General features: G+C 37.5%; 1 protein-coding gene across 2 annotated transcripts in view; it reads left to right on the plus strand.

Moving 5' to 3' along the window:
- cdh5 (cadherin 5) overlaps positions 1-22,063 on the plus strand; it is a 67,648-nt gene that overhangs the window by 16,876 nt on the left and 28,709 nt on the right. For both annotated transcript variants that reach the window (XM_004553496.4, XM_076891466.1), the window contains exon 2: positions 15,383-16,194. The gene's annotated coding sequence lies outside the window, so the exon portion shown is untranslated. The remainder of the gene's footprint in view (positions 1-15,382; positions 16,195-22,063) is intronic.

The raw sequence follows: 22,063 nt of genomic DNA on the forward strand, positions 1-22,063 counted from the left end.
AAAGGCTGAGAGCTGAGACAATGAGACATTGTTTTCATCTGAAATATCGCTCGTTTTTCATGCGGATGTTGTGGCTCTGTAAGCTAACGCTGAGACTGTAGAGCAAGAAGACAGAAAACATTTTAGAAAAATATTAAATAGTAATAATTTTTTAAAATGTAATACTGATAGCAGTTTCTGTTACAGCGCGGTAAAAAAGTGGTAATAGTAGGGTAACAAGGCACAAACAAGAATGTAATAACATGGTAAATACTACTCAATTACCAAAGTAATGACTACTTAATAGCCAAGAAATATCAACAGTTGAGTAATATTACACCAATATTACCCCCAAACTGGGGATAATAATGTGGAAATAAAGAAATTCACATGAGACAAAACCAATTGCTGATAGTAGTGTAATACTTAGGTAGCAATATGATAACCTGCTAGAAATAAGAAAGTAATGTCTGTGAGCTTGAATTTTCACATTTTTAAAAGTTTTCACTGTAATAACCTCATAATTAATAGGTAATATTGGCTCATGTCATATTTGAACAGTATTACTATATTACAATGCTTGAATGAATCCTACACTAGGTTCCCAGCATTCTGCTTTGCTTAAAAGCAATAATTTAAATATTATGTTCTGGATTAATAAATGAAAACATCTATGGTAGTTTTGTCTAATAAGCTCTAGTTCTCTATTCATATTTACAATAATAATGGTCAACTTATTTCAAGACAACCTTACTTTTATTCAGTCTGAGTTTTTATTTCTTTATTGAAGAACTAAGCTAAAATTTGATGCTAAGGCACTGTTAGATACTCTAATGTGAGCTAATAGTATGTAGCTTAAGTTAATAACAACAAGACAATATAACTTACCTTGCAGTACAGCCGTAGCTAGCATATGGATTTGATTCCAGATATTTGTGTTATAATCGACTGGTTTATACAAGCATGGATCTATGAGTTAAGCCAAAAAGGGGGCAAAAGGAGGCTAAAGTTAACAGGTGTCGCCCCACTTCTTCTTTGTCTTTATCCAGTGATAAAACAGAAAGTGCAAACTCCCAGCATTCTGCCACCTCCTGGCAGGTGGCTCTTTCCCGCAGTGCCTAGTGTTGAAGGGGACAGTTTAAAGTGACCAACACTCACAACTATAAGGAAAGCATAAATTATTAAACTAATTAATTACATTTCATAAAAATCCATAATAAACCAAAATAACTGCTGTACATTTTCTTTCTTTATTTTTACTGCAATGGAAGCAGAGTGAATGGGGGAAAACTATTGTCTGATCACCACATTATTAGGTTCTTGTTTCTCTCGTGTTTCCCTACTATTACCACTTTATTACTGAGCTGTAATAGAAAGTACTGCTGTAATACTTTACCTTGTTTGTCATTTAAAGTGAGAATGTGTTCCACAAGGTAGTGTGGGTGGTCCAGTAGTGTGAAGGTTAAACACAGTTCTTTCACTCTGCTCATCACAGCTGGTCAATGTGTTAAATTTAAAAAATTGGGTTTGCATTTATACTTACATGCTGATTAGTCTGCATTGCTCTCTCACCACTAGTGAAACTGAGCTGATCACATTGGACATGGTGTTAATAAATATTGAATAAAAAAGTACTTTTACTGGAATGCAAGAAAGAGAGAGAGAAAATGTCTGAACCTCATGAAAATTATAAAATATACATAGACAGGAATCATGCATTACATTAGCATTGTGAGAACGCTAGTTACAAATACCGTACGTTCGGTTAAACTCTACTTCACAGAAAAATTATCCGAATGCTAATCAGTATAGCTGTTTTAATTCAGTTCAGTTCAGTTCAATGAATTTTATTCATATAAAATTAAGGCACTTTATATTTTGGGTTAAAGACCCTACAATAACAGAAGGACAAATAATAGTTAGACTTGCCCCTTTGAGATAGCACTTGGTGACATTGGGAAGAAAAAACTCTCAACAGAAAGAAACCTGCTGCAGAACCAGGCTCAGGGAGGGGCTGTCTGCCATCACTGGTTAGGGGTGAGGGGAGAACAGTGTCCCCACATACACAGACAACATATGATTACCAAGTGGACCTATTGTTCACTCACCAGCCACTTTGTATATCTTCCTAGTATTGGGTTGGACCTAGTTGGAAATATTCCTCAGAGACTTTGGCCCATATCGACATGATAGCATCACACAGTTACTGCAGATTTATTGGCCTCACATCCATGATGCAAATCTCCCGGTCCACCATATCCGAAAGGTGCTATTTATGATTGAAATCTGGTGACTGTGAAGGTGAGTTGAATAGAGTAAATTTATTTTCATGCTCACAAAAACAGTTTTAGGTGATTGTGAAAAGGCATGTAACAATGGTGGAAACAGCATGGACATGGTCAACAACAATACTCAGGCAGGCTGTGGAGTACAACCAATGTTTGGTTTGTAGCGAGAAGCTGAAAGTGTGGCAAGAAATTATCCCCCACACCTTTACACCACCACAGCAGCCTAAATTAATGATACAAAGCAGGATGGCTCTATTCTCTCTTGTTGGTTACACCAAGTTTTGTTGCAGCAGAAATCAAAACTAATCAATTCAACATTTTTCCAATCTTCTACTGTATTATCTACTCTGGTAAACCGAAGTGAATTATACTCTTAGTATCCTGTTTTTGATTCAGTGTGTTGTGTGCTCTGAGATGTTCTTCCGCACATTTTAGTTCCCATTGCCCATTTTCCTCTGACCTGTGACGTGAACAAGGGCATGTTTATCCACAGAACTGCTGCTAACTGGATATTATCTCTTTTTAGGACCATTCGCTGTAAACCCTCGAGATGATTGTGTGGGAAAATTGCAGTAAATCAGTAGTTTCTGAAATACTCAGAGCAGCTTGTCTGGCACCGATAATCATGCCACATTCAAAGTCACTTAAATCACCTCCCTTCCCCATTCTGATGTTCACTTTGAGCTTCAGTAGGTTGTCTTGATCAGGGTTAAAGAAGCCAGGAACACTAAACATATAAAGGCTAATTTACATCAGGGCTCTGCTTGAAAAAACTGAAACAGATGTAACTCTGTCTGTGAAGCTGACGAAACCTAAAAAAGACAATTCAATTAAATTCTCTTCAACAGTAAAGACTACTTAATAGTTTAATGAAGGTCAATAATGAAGAAACCAACAAAAGCTAAAAATTTTAAACCTGCTCTTCCAATGTCTTTTTTTTTATCCTGTTTCTCTGTGGATATGCAATAATGTAAGTGTCAGTTTCTATATTTTGAAGGGGTATCTTTCCATGCTTGCATCTGTCTACCTACATGTGAGTTGGTACAAGTATGTCTATCTGGTTCTACCACTGTCCATGTTTGTGTATGCTCTATATGTGAGCCTATTCAGTCCTGCTGTTTTCAACAGTTTGATGTGAATGAGAAGTGACTGTGTTAAAAGCATTAACATTTTCAAACCCCGAATCACTAATCAGGATGTCGTTGGGGAGGAGAGGCATTCGGCAGAATGCTGCATTATTTAGCATCCACTAGTTAGCATCCTCAAAGAAGAAGCTCACTCAAACACATGCAAAAACACACACGCACGCACACACACACACACACACACACACACACACACACACACACACACACACACACACACACACACGTAAATGTGTTTTTTCACACTTTTTGATGTATGAAATACTGAAATGGGAGCTAGGCAGAGCACATTAAACCACACAATCGCAAAATCTCTCAATAATGAGGAAGAAACACATACACAGATTTTTTTTCACAATGTGCAAATGCATACACACATTTTCTCTCACTCAGATCTCAGATATACATGCAGAGACATCCTCAGACATCTCGTCATTGATTCAACCTCTGATAGGTTTCGGCCACAGAGTGGAGGGGGTGATGAAAGACAGCAGCAATAAGAGACAGACAGGTGGGAGAGAGAAGGAGAGATGGGGGAGTAAAACAAGAGGAGGCAGAAGGGAGGAAAGTCTGTTTGGGAGAAATTTGTAGGTCATTATCTCTGGATTTTAATGGGGATGTTGCATATAAATCCTTTGTGTGTGCATCTGTGTGTGTGTGTGTGGGTGTAAGAAAGTGAGTCCTGTATCCTTTAGCGCTTCTTTATTCTTTTCACCTCCCTTTCTCCCTTCTTCACCTCCATATTTTCTCCCTATAGTTCTACACTAGAGACTGTCTTTCAAAACACCAGAACAAAAGACAAGTAGTATTTTCTGGTGTCATGAGGAAACTGTACTACTAAATATATTATGAGATCAACTGGAAGAAAATATTTCTAAGCTTGGTCATTTTTCTGCTTTAAAATACCCCAAATAACATGGATTCTTTTATATTAATCTCTTTGGATAACATGAAAGTAACACCCTGGTTTGAGGCCAGTTGCTGTCATGTTTCCAGTTTTCCAATTTTGTTTTTTTAAGCAGCTGAAGCACAGCAGCACCTATTACCAGTGAATCATTTTGCATCAGTACTTTGTTAGGTCAAGGATGTTACGCTACTCTTTTACTCTCAGAAACATTTTTAACAAACAGCTTAACAAATAACTGGCTAAGTCACACAGTCAAATACCAACAAGATGTGATTCAGGCCACCCAGTGAAGGTAGCGTTGGGACTGTGGATTTTGAGGTATTATATGGTGCTTCTTTTTTATGCTTTGTTTGTTTGCTCTGTTTGTTTTATTGTTTCCCATTTTTATATTTATTGCTGTTTTTCTTTATATTCTTGGCAGTTGGATCGGTGGGGTGGAAGGTTCAAATGCCACTATAGGAACTTTATTTAAAATTAAATATATTCTGTGTCTATTTGGTGTAACGAACTTTAGTTTAACGAGTCTTAAAAAATCTACGATTAAACATGTTTCTTTGTGTAGCTTTAATTTCCTTTAATGTGTGTTCTGTTTTGCTGGATGCCTCCTTTATGTCATCGTGTTGTCAGTTCTCTGTCCCCCTGTTTTTTTATCCTTGATTGGTTTCAGGTGTTTCTGTTACCCATGATTACCTTCAGTGTGTCTTTGTGTAGATATTGCTTTTGTGAGATCACCTTTTTGTTTCCCTAGTTTGACCTGTTTGTCTCGGTGTTCTTGTTTAGAATTTTTCTTCGTCTTTTCTTTGTTTTTTGAGCGTTTTCCTTCAGCCTAAATAAAAGGCTACTTTTACTTTATCTTATCAGCCTCTGATTTTGGATTTGGATCTTTTCAACCAAACCCTGAAGGTCCAACATTAGCTTTCAACATTTGGCTTTCATTTACTCCTCAGAGAAATGATTGCCACAGATTTCCTGTAAATCTTTATCTGCTAAATTGTTGGCTTTGTATTCATAAATAACATAATTTGATTCAGTGTTAAGATAAAGCTGTTTACTTAAGCAGCTTTAATTTGCACTGTCAGACAGCTAATACAGCCACACATCTGTCATTAGTGACTGATTAGAAAAAAATCAAATTCTTTCATTGTTTGGTTAGTTTTTTTTCCCTCCTGATGTATGCAGAATTAGATAAGATAATTAATAATGACAGTCATGGGCTTGAGCTTCATTTCAGCATCGGGAGGAGGGGTTGGGTGGGGTAACACCCTATACATTTTTGAGCTGCAGGCACAATTTCCTGAGTCCTGGGGAAAAATATTCTTGACTTTTTGTTTTTATTTGTTTTTATTATACCTACTGAGTTAACACACATATAGGCATAAATTTGCTCTGCTCTGCCTTTTTGTGTTTTGTCTGTTGCTCACTCCCCCAGATGTGACAGTCAGCATGTAATGATTGAACCCATCTGACAAGCTGGTTTGCAAACAGCAACAATTCTAAACTTATGGAAAGATGTCTGAATACCTGACTTTCGACCCTTTTTTCCGTGTGCCTCCTCCCTGATTATCAACTGCCAACACCAGATGAAATGCTGCAGCTGCTGACTAAGATCACAAAACTCCCTCTGTCACAGTTGTTTACCACAAAAGATTGGTTATGTGAGCTCATCATTTATGTTTTGTGAGTAAAAAGACCCTTCCTTTTCTTCACAGTTGATTCATAAATCTTGTCTTTTATGCACACCCCCAACCCCCACAGAAATGTTAAATCTACACCTATGATGTGAGTTGTGGATGCTTTACATTTGAGCTTTTGGGATTATGTATGATTTAGCCTATAGAGGTGACACTTTCTTTCTGTTCACATTTAAATGCAATGGGGCGATAATAACAGAAGCTATGTCAAAAACTGTGGGGATTAAAATAGGGATGGAGGAACATTAAATTACATGTAGCTAACATACAAATATAAATACTTAGCATGTTTGTTTTATATTGCTCTTTTGGCTCCTCATCTACCTTTTTTATTACCCCCCCATCCCATTCTTTCTCTTCCTGAGTCACCCCGGGGCAGTATTTCACATTACTATGTACATCAGACACAGGAGCTCTGGATGAATACACCTCATTCCTCTTTGCAAACACACACATATATTTATTATTACACACATGCACAAAGGGCATGCAGTGATCAGTCATGCCTGAAAACAGATCCTTTTTCTCATCGGAACACATGCAGAAAACACAGAATGATACAGTGCAGGAATAAACATGCATTAGCGCACACAAAGATCATTGTGGTATCTTGGAATACACACACAAACACGGACAAATGGACACAGAAACAAAGAGCTCATCCAGAGCCAAGTAATGTTGACAGCGACCCTGCTATTTTTAAAGGGCACACTTCACAAGATATCATCTCCTCATCATTTGTCCTCAGGGATCTTGTCTATTTACACAACACAAAGACACACAGACACACACACAAATGATGTTAGACGCATGTATAGTAACACAAAAGATTTTCACACGCATGCACACAGGAGGGGTTAATGTCCTAACATATATCTCTCTTGATTGGTGTGTCGTAACAATTCAAGCTGGTTAAAACTGAAATGACTTTTTTTTTTAAACTGAGGTCATAGGAGAGGGAGGCCTTGTTTGCCCTGGTTTCATTTTCACAACATTTTCAGATTACAAAAGCTCTCTAGATTTTACTGTAAATTCAAAAATAACGTGAAAGATACAAATCAAGTCAGTCTCCAGGTTAAAGGCTGGACTTTTTTCTTTAAATTTTAAAGAAAATTCCTCTGTTTTTCCTTCTAAGTGCAAAGTGGAACAAATATTATACTGCATCTTTTAACAGGAAACTAGATACTAGTACACTTTGCAGAACAGGCTGGTTTCAATCCTTGTTTTAACTGCTGTTCTTAAATTTTATAGGTTAATGTGATGAGAAATCAAGAACAGGTGTCAAGCTTTAGAGTCACAGCTGACTGACAGCATGAGGGAGAGTTAGATACCTCAGCTTTTCAGATACAGACACAAACACTAAATCATACATCTGCAACTCAGTCTGACCTGTTTTAAAACTGTCTGTGGTGATGAAGCAAGATGCCCACAGTCTGCCTGAGGCAGCCAAGCAGAAAAGGGTAACTTGTCTGTTTGGCTCTAATTTGGGTTTTGATAGCTAGTAAATGATGTTATGGCCACAAATCTTTTTTTTTTCACTTGTAGCCATAACATATTTAAGATATATGGTGGATCGGCATACAAGAGCTCTTTTACTGGAAGCTCCATTATATCTTTGTTTTACAGACGATACACTTTATTTTGCATGTGTGTGGATTTTATATGTTCTCCCTGTGGATGGTTAGGTTTTTACTTCCTCTTACAGGCAGGTAGAACAATATAGATGAGCTTTTTAATCTGCTTTCGAAAATTTATTTTTCTAGCAAAAATAATTGTTAAAAATGTTACCAGTTTTATGATATCACCGGGATCTGTGTTGTGGGCAGCAGTCTAAGTGGACATGCACAGACCTTCTCCCCAGCCTCTGGTGAGACCAAGGTGCTCCCAAACCAGCCAAAAGATGTGATTTATCTGCAAAAAACGCAGAAATAAGCTCCTGAAACCATCTAACCCAATACTCTCCACCCATTGGCTGCTCCTAGAAATCCTGTTTATAATAATTATGTACAGAATTAGTGACAGAGTGCAGGTCTTGCAGAGTCCAACACCCAGTGGAAACATATCTTACTTATTGCTGGTAAGAACTAAGATGGTTTGTGAAAAAAGTTGTCTTTAAATGTGGCTTAGAAGATTTTTTTTATGTGCGTGTGTGTGTGTGTGTGTGTGTGTGTGTATGATCTATGTTGAGTGTTGTGTTCATAAATAGTTGGTTGAAAATAGACAAGGATCAAGATGGCTAAATGAAGCCAACACTGACTATAAATGGGAAGCAGCCGTTTACTTTGTAGTAGATGATCTAACTTTATATTACTGTAAATATGTGTGTGTGTGTGTGTGTGGGGGGGGGGGGTTCCTCTGCATTAGTTACAGTTTATATTATATAAAATATTTGGACCTAAGATTTGGGGGAAAAAGTAGAGATTTGAAAGAAACATCAGACATGGCATTTGATAATTCTGCCCAACTTGCTCTAGGAACGAGAGCCAAAATACAACATTTAGTGGAAATCAGGGCTGATGTGCATAATGTGGGTGACTAGAAACATGGAGGCTATGAGTCTCTAATACAAGCTTGCCAGGACGAAGGGTCATCTAATCGCATCCCAGTATGTTTGACCTAAATGTACAACAGCTGCTAAGAATGATCTAAAAGTAAAGATATGCAGCTTTTTCACATGAAATGAATCTGATGCAATAACACACCGAGGAGGTCTGTACAACCATTAAACCATTTCAGTCACTATGCTGAAATTTACTGACAGCCATTTACATAATGCTTTTCTAACAGCCTTTTTGTGGTGGTTAGGCGATTAACAAATGTGTTGCAGCATGACTAATGATCATGACTGAATTTACATGCTGAAATGTATTTAGTGATCAGCTTGTGCAGTAAGCATTGAAACATTGTTATTCGGCATGGTGTGAGGTGGGTGTATAGCACGGAGGATTTAACAGACTCTAGCATGTACAAAGTGTAATCTGCAACAAAATAAAGTAGTTGAAGGCTGATGATTTCAAGGTTAAACATTTCCAAATCAATTTACGCATTCAGTTCCTTAAAGTTACAAATCTAACCTTGGTGTCCTGACTTGAATAGAATTACTTTTATCTTTATTTTTTTCAGTAAGAAATCTTTTTCTAGCTTCATTTTAACTGGTGCAATGAAGATTTTTAATGTTCTTTTCAGAACTTGTTCCACTGAAAATATATTTTCAAAGTATTTGTTAGCAATATGGATGGGATTCAAATTATTTACTAAAGAGATAGGAAGGACTTCTCATCACTTAAGTAACTACTTCACAGTTCTTCAACTGTAGCTCCATGCTTTTGTCATCCTATGACATGCCTTTATACTCCACTTCACTTGTCAATATTCTGTATCTTCTTGGCAGGCTCTGTTCACAACCTGAAATCCTACATCTGATGATGCAAGTACTGGCCAAATGACAGCAAGAAAGACTCATTCCAGTCACAAGAGTTGTAATCATTCTCTTTATCAGATAAAAATGTGAAAATTTGATGAGGAGAGATAAGGAAACTGCAGTTTTTCCCAATGAATTCATCTTAAAATAAAAAATTATGTAAAAAATACATTTTAACAGTAACTGCAAAGCGTAAAGGTGTATATCATATTTTGAAGTAGAGTAAAACTTTGGCTAGAGGCATAATAAAAATTCACTCTGCCTGCCTTATTCTCTTGAAACCAATATCTGTTGAACACCTTGAAGGGATTTCTTCAAGTTTGATGGAAATTTACACTTGCATTCAATGATGAAGTGATTAGACGGTAATAGGTCAACAATCAAGGTCATCCTGTTCTTGCAAATGAGGTATCTCTGGGGTAGGGAATCTCAGTAATGCATCAAGAGAAGATTTTTTTTTTTAAATTGAAGTCGGTTGGGGTTTCTCATGTGGTGTCAGAGATTGGTTCCCGACGATATCGGACATACTTACAACCAGTAAGGAAACGTCTATCGCCCAACTACTTAGCAGTGGTTCCTGGAGCTTGCTGGCTGTCACTGGGTGAAACTGGTTGCAATGAAGGTGCTACAATGAAAACCTCGTATTGATCGCTTGGTTGCTAGCATGGTGGCCTATGTTTGTTTTGTTTTTTTCACGTTTGTCTGCAAATACTTCTAACTACTTCCTGAGCAGTATAGTAAAACTAGGACAAATTTCAACTCAAAGCAGAAATAGAGGTTAGCCTTCAAAGTAAGACTTTTGCCTCAGCCCACATGTTTCACAAGCATATTTAATTGAAAGTCAAATGCTCACCATTATGGTCCAGTTTGTGTATTATTTTTCTCATATTTCACACTTGTCTATAAACAGTTTCACTGGTGTTTATAGACAAGCCAGTTGGTTCCACTTAAAATTTGTATGCAACAATTTGCTTGTGACCAAAGCAGAAAAAGGACGTTTTTGCAGACTAGTTACAGAATACACATTTTTCCCTAGCGACAGATGGTTGCCAAGGGGTCACCGACTGGTCTCTAGGTTTCTGTGACTGGTGCTTTATTCACTTGATCTTATATTCTCACCATGATTACATGTTGACTTCATGTGGTAAGTGGTCATATATATGGAAAACCTCAATAGACATTAGTAATCAAATGTCAAGTGACCTCACAAACACGTTTTTCCTTCCTCAAGAAATTTCATGCAAATGTCTAATGATAATGATGTGATGATAGTTTATGTCCACATGATAAAAGGTCCACTTCTCTGGAAAAAATCGAATTCAATGCCGTTACTGTTCTCACACTATACTTAAATTTGATTTTATACTGATTTGATGCCCACCTATTAAATTGCTTTAAACTCTTCTAGACAGTCTTCCAGACTGACATGAAGTTAAACTGACTGTTGGAGGCATAAATGCGTAAGGTGATCATTTTAGTTTTATGTGATAATTAAGTAATATTCTGATATACTGGATGGGCAGATGGGCAGATTACAATGCTCTAGTCTGTTGCTTTTCTAACTATGTGCTGCCTGGTGCTTATAGATAACAATGCAGGGAATGGAATTTGTTGTGATTCATTGTAGTATGGTTTTTTCGTATAATGAAGGGTTGAGGAGGATAAAATATGATGCTTGTCTCAAGAGTAGATGAAAACTGTCCAAAACAACAACAAAGAAAATATAAATGGGAACTATAATTTAAAAGAAGATGCACTCTTTTAGAGAATGAGCCAAAGATTTGAGGCACAGAAAGCTTAACAAATACAGACATTTATCTTCTAAACTGCTCATTAACAAAATGACTTAATTTTTATGTCTCTTTTCAGTGTTTAAATAGATTTCATCATTCTTGCCCGCTCGACATAGCTTGTCATGACAATAGATTTCTATGTCGAGTGTAGTTGGTTTTTTTTTTTGAGTACCCAAGAGCAGGGCGCAGGAGGAAGATGTACAAAAATAAACATTTATTGCTAATAAGTCAAAGAAATGCATAGTCCAAAATCTTCTATTCCAAGAAAACAGAAAAGGCAAAGTCCAGGGAATTAAGAAATCCAAAAATCACTAGGATCACAAGCTCAGGAACAAACTGCTGCAGATACCCAGCTAAATGGATGATGCAATACTGAACAACTGAACAAAGGAATTATAGAAGTATTTATAGACACACACTAATGGGGGGGTTTAACATAGGAGTGTAAATTAAATGCAAATGAAACTAATAAAGAGCTGCTGAAAGCAATAAAGGGAAGACAGTCAGCAAGTAAAACTAAAACAGGATGCTACAAAAAACCCACCGCAATCTCAACGAAAACACAAAGAACTAACAGAGACACACTAACTAGACTCCAAAAGTATTAATAATAAAGCTAGAAATTAATCAAGATTAAGATCAAACAGAACAACCAACAGAGACCCAAACTCAAGGCTTCTGTATGTTGAGGTTGGACCAAACCAAGCAGAACCAAACCAACAAACCAGCAGATAAGAACTAATGCTGGATTTGCAGTAGTATTTATGGAAAGATCTGTTTTCTTAAAGTGCTAAATGTAGTGCTATTCCTGACTGACTCCTTCACTATAATAATGACAGCAGAGTTGCATGCTTTGCTTACAATAAAAAACGAGTGAGACAGCAGAGTATTTAAGGAGAGGTGTGACCGCTGATACTGGCAAAATGCTAAATACCAAATGCTAGTGTAGGTAAAAGATAAAAATAAAATCAAGAGACTGGTTTATCTGAGCAGATCTTAGCAGTGCATATGTCGGCGTAACCACTTTCACTTATTGTGGTAGTAACATAATCATGTAGCATGTGTCTCATAAATGGTCTGCATATGTTACATGGTTGGTGTAGCCGCAGAGTCATGAAGCAGCAGAATTCCTTGTGCAAAAATTACACGGATGTAAATCAAGCCCAGTTGTGAGCAGTTTTTCTCCTAAAGAAAAATAAGTCTTCTGCTTATAAATTAACAAACATGTCAAAATTTCCAAGTCCCTGTTGGCAGTTTTGAAAAACAAAAATTATTTAAAGGGAAAAAACATATGGTTCCTTACAGTACGAGCGTGGCTTTCAAACTTTTAATTTATTATTGAAAACTAAGTCAAAATAAAACTGGTGGATCTTCATTTAAAATAAATGCCTTGTTGAAGCCTGTGGGAGTCAGCTGGACAAACTAAAAAGCCAATAATTTACTCTGAAATTATAACGACTTACTTTTACTTTTAAAAGCTGAATTTGCTTAAAGGTCAGCTGCAACTGAACCCTTAAAAGAATGATATTTGTGAACCTAATAGGGAACGTGTTTCTTTTTCAGAAACGTTGTTGCTTTTAATCGTTATGAGCAGTGGGAACATACTGGAACAGATAAGTAGGAAAAGTCCTGTGTCGTGTGGACCCACCTTTGAGGTAGTGTTTTCAACAGGGATCTATATTTATAGGAAAAACATTATATGTGTTAATGATGAAAGTGGACCCTCTAGGCACATAGACACTATTTAAGAAACATCTGTCATGTTAGACATATTCCTCTCTTGCTCATCCTTCTCTTTCTTCCCTCTCAGTGCTCCTTGATGTTCAGCCCCCAATGGTCTTCTTCCAGTCAAACCACTAGTGGGGGAATATCGCCCGTTTCCTTACATGTCATGAGTGGAACGAGGATGCAATTTTTAGTGCCAAAGTGTTATTTAGGAAAGTAGGCCAAGAGCATGAGGATTTTTGAAAAGACAGAATGACAGAGATACACTGAGGGGTAGAGGGAAAGAGATGTGTAAACAAGAGAGTTTCCATCATATTTGTGACATTTTGTTTGTTTGTTCTTGAGACAACCCTCAGTCTTGTACATGTCACCTTGTTTACTGAAAGAAAACAGACAGCCAACATGAGGAAAAAATCTTCCTCTTATTTCTGCGCTTGTTGCCTTTATTCGCATACATCACTGCCTCTGCTCTGTAAAACTGAGCCCAATTAATGGGTGATTTAAAGAGTGTCTTTTTAGATTTAACAGTGGTTATGATGTGAGCATGCAAATGTCATTAAATGTTGCACACAATGTAAAGGATGCAATCTTAATTTTCATTAAATCTAACGATGGACTAACAAATAAAAAACGACACATTTTCAAACACCATCGTTCAAGCTTTCTTTGTTCCCCCTGATGTGCAGCTGCCATTCAAGTCACTAGTTTCTTATTTCTTATCTGTTTAAAATGACAGTCTTTCTATCTCTCTCTCTCCCACACACACACACACACACCTACACACACACACACACACACACACACACACACACACACACACACACACAGTCATTTTCCGACAGAGAAGGAGTGAAGCGGGTGAAAGATTTTCCCTGAAGGTAGATGTTACTTGGTCAGAAACAAGAAAACACTTAGGAAGGGTGGTTCACCAGGGTGGAACAAGAATACTGAACAGAGCAGACAAGACTCTCGAATGCAAAGGCAGCATGACGTTTTTATAATAGTGCAAGACCCCTTCATCCTCCATTTCGATAATGGAGTGGAAAAAACTGCACACACAAGGTATTCACACTGCAAATTAAATGGCCAGAAATTTGTGCTTCCATCATTTTGATTGGTCAGATTTTAGCCATCTCACACCTCTGCACTTCTTTTCTCCTCGAGCTTTTTGCACTGTTGCTGTGCTTCATGCAGTGCTGAAGTCAGTTTTAGCAATACAGAGAAACTAGCAGATTTTTCATTGTGTTTGCATAGTGAAAAAAACTTAAATTAGGGCTGTGGGTGGGGCTGCTTTGTGAGGTGCGGCCTCATACATGACATTTGTCTGTTTTATAAAGTCTGTAATCCTCTTGTATAGAACATACACAGCACAGGCTTCACAGAAAATCCTTCATTAATTAAAGAAGTTCCTGATTAGAAGAAGCTTGCATTGTTTTTGTGAAGGCCGTCTGTTTCTTATTTGAAAAGCAATGACAAACAGTCCTTTTGTCTTAAAGTTTGGACTGTGTCTAGAGAGAAAAAAATAACAGTATTGCCCTCACTAATCAGATCAGAGAACTGAGAGCAAGAGAGAGACTGTACATACACAAGTACTACATAAAGTAGATTTAAAGTAAATGTTGATGTATGATGTCTGGAAAAGCTGCTCCCAGATGAAATGACAATATTTTATGTAGAACTGAGCTGAAACTGCAAAATAAAATATAAAAGAAACAAGAGACAGAGCAAACGGGGAGAATGAGAAAAAGATGACAGAGAGAGGGAGGGAGGGTGAGATGGGAGTGAAAAAGAAAGGCTGGACTGCTATTGCCACAGGAGAGGTTTCAATTTAAAAACACACAGCCGGCTTTCCTGTCCAATTCGCCAAATTACTGACGAACAACTCACCCCCGAAGAGACGGGGGGAGTAAGATAAGGAGTGTGTGAGTGTGCGTGCGTGCGTGCGTGTGGCAAGGCGTCCCTCTCATCTCATTTTCCAGCTTAGACGACATCTCTCTGTCAGATACACTCACACACACATACACACACACACACACAAAGTCAGCCCTCTGAAATATTTACTAGCCTCATGTGGGGAAATCTCTAAGGATTATCCCCAATAACCTGTTTAACTTAATCCTTATCTCACACACATGAATAATAAATCTCTCCCCCACTCCCCGTCGCTCTCCCGCTCTCTGAGAAGGACCGAGAAGTAACGCCTCTCTCACCTTACTCTCCATCACCCTCCCTCCCTTCTCCTATCTCACACACTCACTCCATCTGCTTCATGAACATGAGCCGGCTGCTTTCTCTGCCTCTCCTAGTGTTTTTGAGCTGTTTTGACATATGCACTCCCTCTCTGCTTCTCTTGCTCTCTCCCTTTTTTTCTGTCTTTTCACCAATCCACCAATACCTCCCCATACCTCCATCTCTTTCTGTTTTCCCCTCCAGGACAGGAAAAGGAGCAGTAGCTGGGAGCACCAGCGGACAACACTGACCAGAATAACAGGAAGAGGAAGTGGGCAGTGACCTGTGTGAGAGAGGACTGCGGTCAGACAGCTGTGGTTCACCATTTTTGGGTCTTGGATGAGAAAACCACATCAGAGGGGAGAGAGGAAAAGAGAACAAGAGAGACTCGAAACCTGTTGGATTCACACCTGCGGAAAAACCTCGACAACCTGAGAAGAGAAAGAGGGTGACAAAGACATTTTGGGGTAAAAACTCCACTGTTGGAGTAGCTGGAGCTTTTACTTTTTTGATAAAAATCTTACTAACTAAGAGACAACTGTAATACCCACTTGAGTAAAAACTGATAATTATCTGATGAGTGGGGTTTTTTTTATATTTGATTCTCAGTTTTTCTTTGGAAATCCATCTCTGGGATACAACTTAAGAGGCATCAACCCATTTTTCATCATCACAGACTTTCTTATCTCTCTGGCAGTCCAGGAAGGGATTTGTACAGAAGCCTAGTAAAAATCTAACAAAGAGAGAAATCCCTGCTTGTACACCTGCTGCTCTCATTCTACATCAGGGGGAAAAAAAAGGAGTACGAGAGAGGAAAAGAAGTAGTCGTATCAGTAGGTGGTTTTTGCCTCTGTTGAGCTCATGACCACCCACCAACCACTGATTTCTACCTGCGAAATTAATAAAGCATAACTCAAGTCTGAGCAAGTGAACACGTTGAAGGATTTGGGCTTCATTTTATACCTCGACAAAGATCTGAACAGCAGTTCTGCCTGGCTTCGACTTCAGTTTGACTGGTAAGTTCTCTTTTTATGTCTTGGAAAGAAAAATACTGTGCATGTGTGTTATATACGTGTGTGTCTGTACCTGAATAATGAGAATGTGAGTTGGTGAAGGGTGTGCGCTTTCATGTTCAGCAAATGGAAAGTGTGAAGCAGTTCTTTCTGATTGAAAAGCAGTGCACTGCAGCGTACCCAGAAAAATGTAGCCCAGATCCCTTTAAAACGCTACAGGCTACTTTCCCATTCACTCCAGGGTGAAATGCTCATGAATACTTGTAAAACTGCCTCCAAGAAGGTACAGAAATAACTGAAAATGATGGTTATAACCCCTTTTAAGGACATGCTGTCAGCCCCCGTCACTGTTCACATATGCTGTGCCAATGATCTCGGACAGCTCTGTGTAGATTTGAATGCTGTAATTGAGTGCTGTTCTCCCCCCCAGAGGCTGGACTGTCATTCCTGGAGACAAGAGGTTATAACCATTAAAACAATACAGGATGATCCGGAGACACAGCAGGAAAAATTTAGAACCAATCTCAGTTCACCGGGTGGTCTTCAGTTATTCAATTTTGAGGAGTTAAACAATGAAAAAAAAACTTAACTGTCAAGCTGATGTCAAGTTCATTTGCGATTAAATATTGATGAAACAAAGTATGACGCACATCTAATATTAAAAGGTAGCGTAGCTCTTGTCAGTTGAGTGGTGTCAATTTGTGAGCTGAAGACTTCCTTGCGTTATAGTGAGTTTAGGCTCCCTCTTATCAACCTTTCAAGCCAAACTGTACATGAAAGGATAGAGAAAATAACACCTTACAGTAAAATTTTAATTTCTATTAGGTTATTCAGAGTGTGCTGTAGTTGCCTGTGGCTATCACTACACAGACAAAGTGTTTCTGTGTACCTGCATATATGCCCTGTATATATGGGAACAGTTGTTTTGTAGTACTCTGGATCTATGGCTCAAAGTGATAGAAGTGATTTGATTTGTTTGTTACATTGAAAGCCGTTGATGCAACTAAACCCAGTGGTCTAATTCCTGGAGAGAGAAATCCTTTGGGTGCCATCTGGGAGACTTCACCCTCCCACACACACACACACACACACACACAAACACACAAGATTCATGATTAGAGCCGTTCATTCATTCAGATATGTCAGTGTGGTTGACAAGCTGTCCAGCTGTGGCGATGTTAGCTCAGCTGAAGTTACTGATTACTACTGAAAGACCCAGTTAAGGTTTTACTTAAAGGGACTGACCTGTATTCTTTGTTTTACACAGTAGACCTTATTCCATTGTGTATCTCCACAATGTCATTTGTTACTTCAGATTTTTTTTAAATGTTTTTGTTTCTTTTTTTTGTGATTGCTTGAGAAACTGATTAATAGGAAAATGCCATCAATAAAATTAAGAATAAAAGTGAGGAATAATCCAACTGGTCTCCAGCTCCCACACTACTATGCCCACTGTGGGGAATTAAAAGCTTTCCAGTGCAGCAAACTGATCTGATCTGGCAAATCAGCATTCATGTATTTATTGTTTTTACATTCAGTCAGCACCACTTAGAGTTATGGAGTATTTACTGGAGATGAAGCTCGATTTTTGAGAAATAATTAGATTATAAATATTGCTCATAGTATTTTTGGTCATTTAAATTATGTTTAATATGAAAGGAAACTCATAAGTCCAGTATTTAGACTCATTTATTTTGTTTATCTGCTATGTAGCGCTGTAGTTGCAAAATTTGCCTTCAGCAGAGGGGCTGACAGCTGAGTCCAAACTAATGAGGATAAGACTTGAGGCTTTAAATTACTTTCAAATGACTGTTTGTTATCACCATCGCTTATAAGCTGGCCAACATCAGTCATAACCAATTCACTGTATGGAAATGGGATTTGTCTGATGTGACCCAGTGACTGTGTCAGCGAGGACGCTGTGTGTGCGTGTGTGTGTGTGTGTGAATGACTCCTGGTGTGACTTTCTGGCAGACAGATTGTTAGAAGCTGCTCTGTGATTAAACCTGTTTTAATCTCTACAACACACACTACACTATTCAATAGGCGAAGATCACAGATCTGAGACTGTGAAATCACTCTGCATTCCTACTGCCCACAAATAAACAACCTCCTGATTTTAAGGTGACAAAAACGGCTAAAAAAGCTAAATAGTGCCAAACACTGATATTTGTGTAACACAACCTAAAGACTGATGGTGATGTGTTCATTAAAAAGAAACTAGTGTCCCTTTGCATGTATAATTTGTTATTTAATGTACAAAATATGATTAAAATATCCAAACTTGGGGAAGACAGAACAGATAAAGACATGAATTTAAATGTGATCAATAATAGCACTAAAGTGAGATAGAATTCATTAAAATGGTTCCAGCTCTGCTTTGCTTTTCGCCAGCTCTCAGCTATGAGAATTTGTTCAAAAGAATCAACAACTTGGTCGTGATCTGGAGTCCAAGCAAATCTCATACTAAACTTGCTTCATTTTACGACAACCTCCATGTTAAATAAACCAGCTGATAACTTTAATAGATTATCATGTAAATGCCACTTACATGATCCCGCTTTTGCACACAAACGTTTAGTTTTATTTTAATTAAAGGTACAGATGATGATTATCCACAGCAAAGATATGATGTCTATGTGGTGATTTGTTGTTGAGATCTTTTGCTTCAACACAAGCATTGGACAGATGTTACTGAATATTGATTTTATATGCTCAAGTTATGCATATTGAAATCATAAATTAGTTACAATTTCATCTATAGACATATTATTATTATATTATGGCAAAAAGAATCTGAAAGGAATCATCATCATCAAGGATCTTACTTTGTCAATTTAATACTGGAGGAACAGATGCCACTTCTCAAGACCAGATTGGTTTTAACAACTAAAAAAAGTGATGTGATTTTAGAGCGTTGGAACTAGTTAAACTTGAATGGACACATTTTTATTTTAGTCATTTTAAATGTTTTAGTTATTTAGTTATGAGTTATTAGGTTAAGATTTGTCTTCAGATTTCCTGCCCATTAGAGGTGGTGTTTTGAGTCGCGGAGACATCCTACCACTGTGGCACCCTTAATTAAAACTTTTGGTTTAGGATAAGTCAAAAACAAAGATAGGAAAAAGTAGAAGTAAACTTGGTAAGTGTAATTAACTTCTTGCAAATCCAAATCTGCCTGAATTTCTTTGTGAGAAAAAGTCATTGACTCAAATCCACCAAGTGTCAAGATATGCTGAATGACAGACTGAAGGAAAGACAGATTTCTTGTCCCACCATAGTGAGAAAGGATTAAATCAAATTATATTTCCATCTTCAAAAACACAGACGCGACAACAGGACTTCAACGTGAACTTCAAATACCCTTCAGCGACCGCTAGGATTATGAAGTCTTGTTGACTCGCTTCTGTGCTTTAGCCTTTGGTAGACTGAAGAACTAGGTCAGACCTGTCTGCCAGTCACAAAACATCCCGGAGAATGACAACTGTGTCTCTGAGTCTGTCTGTTTCTGCTCCTCTGTCACACTCACACACACTCACTTGCCTGCGGACAATGTACAGATGTAATTACAGATATTCCTGAATGTTATTTATTCTTCATAGCTCCGAAAGATGCCTTTGATAAATGATGCCATAAATAACTTTGTATAATCCTCAAGTGAGATTTGTGTGTCTGACACTTGCAGTTTACAAAGTGATTATTATATAAGCTTATATATATACTGTCATGTATTTAAAAAAAACAAACAAACATACACTTAAACTGAAAACTCCTGTAACTTTTCATACATCAATCTGCATGTCTGTTTTTACATTTTTAATTCAAAGAATTAAAAAAACTTGAGTTAAACTATAAAAAAGGGGTGAACTTGGGTAAACTGGGTGCACTGGTGTGTTTATTTATCTGGGTTCTTATAAGGTGCTAGATCTGCTTTTAAGGTGAGACAGAGAGAGTATGGGGGTGGAGAAAAGGGAAGGGGGAGAAAAAAGGTGAGAAAAGGAAAAGGGAGAAGGAATGATAGACAGGGACAGAAATAGACTGTATGAAAACAACATGCATCTTTCACCTTGAGAGATACAACAAGCCACAAGTGGAGACTTTTAAGAGGAAAAATGTATTGAAAGCACTGTCAGAGAAAAGAAAAGAAAGAAGACGTGGAGGGAAGAGAGGCAGCGAGGTGTCAACGGGCAGAAAGAGACGGGGAAACTAAAAAAGGAATGACACAAAATACAAAATGTTAGTCAAACACAGTGAGACACTGAGTCTGAAACTGAGACAAATGTACAGTCAGCAGCAGGAATGAATCCCAGGAAGGGTGTGTCCACTTACTAATGATGACCCCACATTAGTAGACCCGACAGCATTTCCCAGAAGGCATTGTGTTTACACTTCCTGTTTGCTGATAAAGAGAAGGAGGAATTGCTGTTTCAAAAAAAAAAAAGCCCCTTTGGGGAAAACGCCCCCAACAGATTTTTTCTCTGTCAGAAATAACTGTGAATGTACGTGTGACATTTCTGTGTAAAAGTTAGTTGTGATGGTGAGATATTTGACTTTTATCTTTCTTTTTTCAGTATGCAATCACAGCTAAAGTTCAGCTTTGTCAAACAATTATTGTTATTCATCTGAAGCTACTTTTAGTTGCCACAGTGTGAAGCTCCACATATTTGATCTGGGAGATTTTTATACAGAATGCCTTTCCTGACACAATCCAGGGGACTTGTGTTTCCTTCCATGACTGAATTGGGGATCATTCGGTTGTTAGGCAAATGTGTAAATTATTACACTGTGGAGACACTTAAATAAATAAATAAATAAATAAATAAATAAATAAAATAAAGGGCAGCATTCTAACTGCTGGTCAACATTCTAAGGTGGAAATGTTATAAAGGTAATAATGATTAATGGTTATTAGTAATTAATTATTAAACTCCTTTATATTTGTGGTATATTAGTTTATATTGGCTAAACATACAACTCACAAAATGAACAAGTAGGTGTGAATCACAGGAATCAAAATAATGCCAATCTCTGATTCGGTCTTTTACTTTTAAGTACTCACTAAATTATGAACTAAGGTGGGGATTTACCCTTCACAATTCCATTAATGTTTGAGTTGTCAGTTTAAAAAGTCCCCTGCTGCTGCTGAGACTAAGGTGAAGCAATTCTTAAATTTTTTTTAGTGCTTATTTCAACTCTATTGCTCAGGAATAACATAAATGAAGTCAACAATTGTTTAAGTAAAAATTCTAATAGTTAAGTAGCTCATTTTGCCATCAAAATACACTGAATGAGTCGCAGTCCTCTTAAGCAGCTATGGGACAAATCACAGGTTTGGTCACCTAAGAGGTTTTCCTGCATATGTTTTATATGTTAAATTGCTTCATTTATGGTGTTTGTGAAATTTAGGGAGGTTTAATGAGTTTGATTAACTCTCAAATAATTTTGTTTTGAGTTATTTTATTTTGTTTTAATGTAATTGTATTTATTTTAGCTTTAGTCTTGGCTAACATTCTTCTTCAAATTTAGGGTAAGGCAAGTTTAGTGAGTACAGTTCTTTGTTTTAAAGGCAACAGAAAGTGTGATTGCTTTCTTTGTTCAGATTATGTCAAGAAGAAGCATAGAAGCTGACAAACTAAACAAAGGTGATACAGTGATTAGAAATGTACTGTTAATATATGATTTACTGAAGATGTAAATGTTTGAAGGGACCAAATGCATATTATTATTTTTTTTCCAGTTTTTCAGAGGAAAAAAAATGAATAAGGAGCAGAATGAATGGGAAATAAATCACCTTGTCATCCATTTACAGATCGGCATTGTGACATCACACTCACCCCTGAAATATAATTAAGATAAACTTTGAGATGTAATG

The sequence above is a fragment of the Maylandia zebra genome, linkage group LG13, assembly GCF_041146795.1.
Source record: "Maylandia zebra isolate NMK-2024a linkage group LG13, Mzebra_GT3a, whole genome shotgun sequence".
NCBI classification, from domain to species: Eukaryota; Metazoa; Chordata; class Actinopteri; order Cichliformes; family Cichlidae; genus Maylandia; species Maylandia zebra.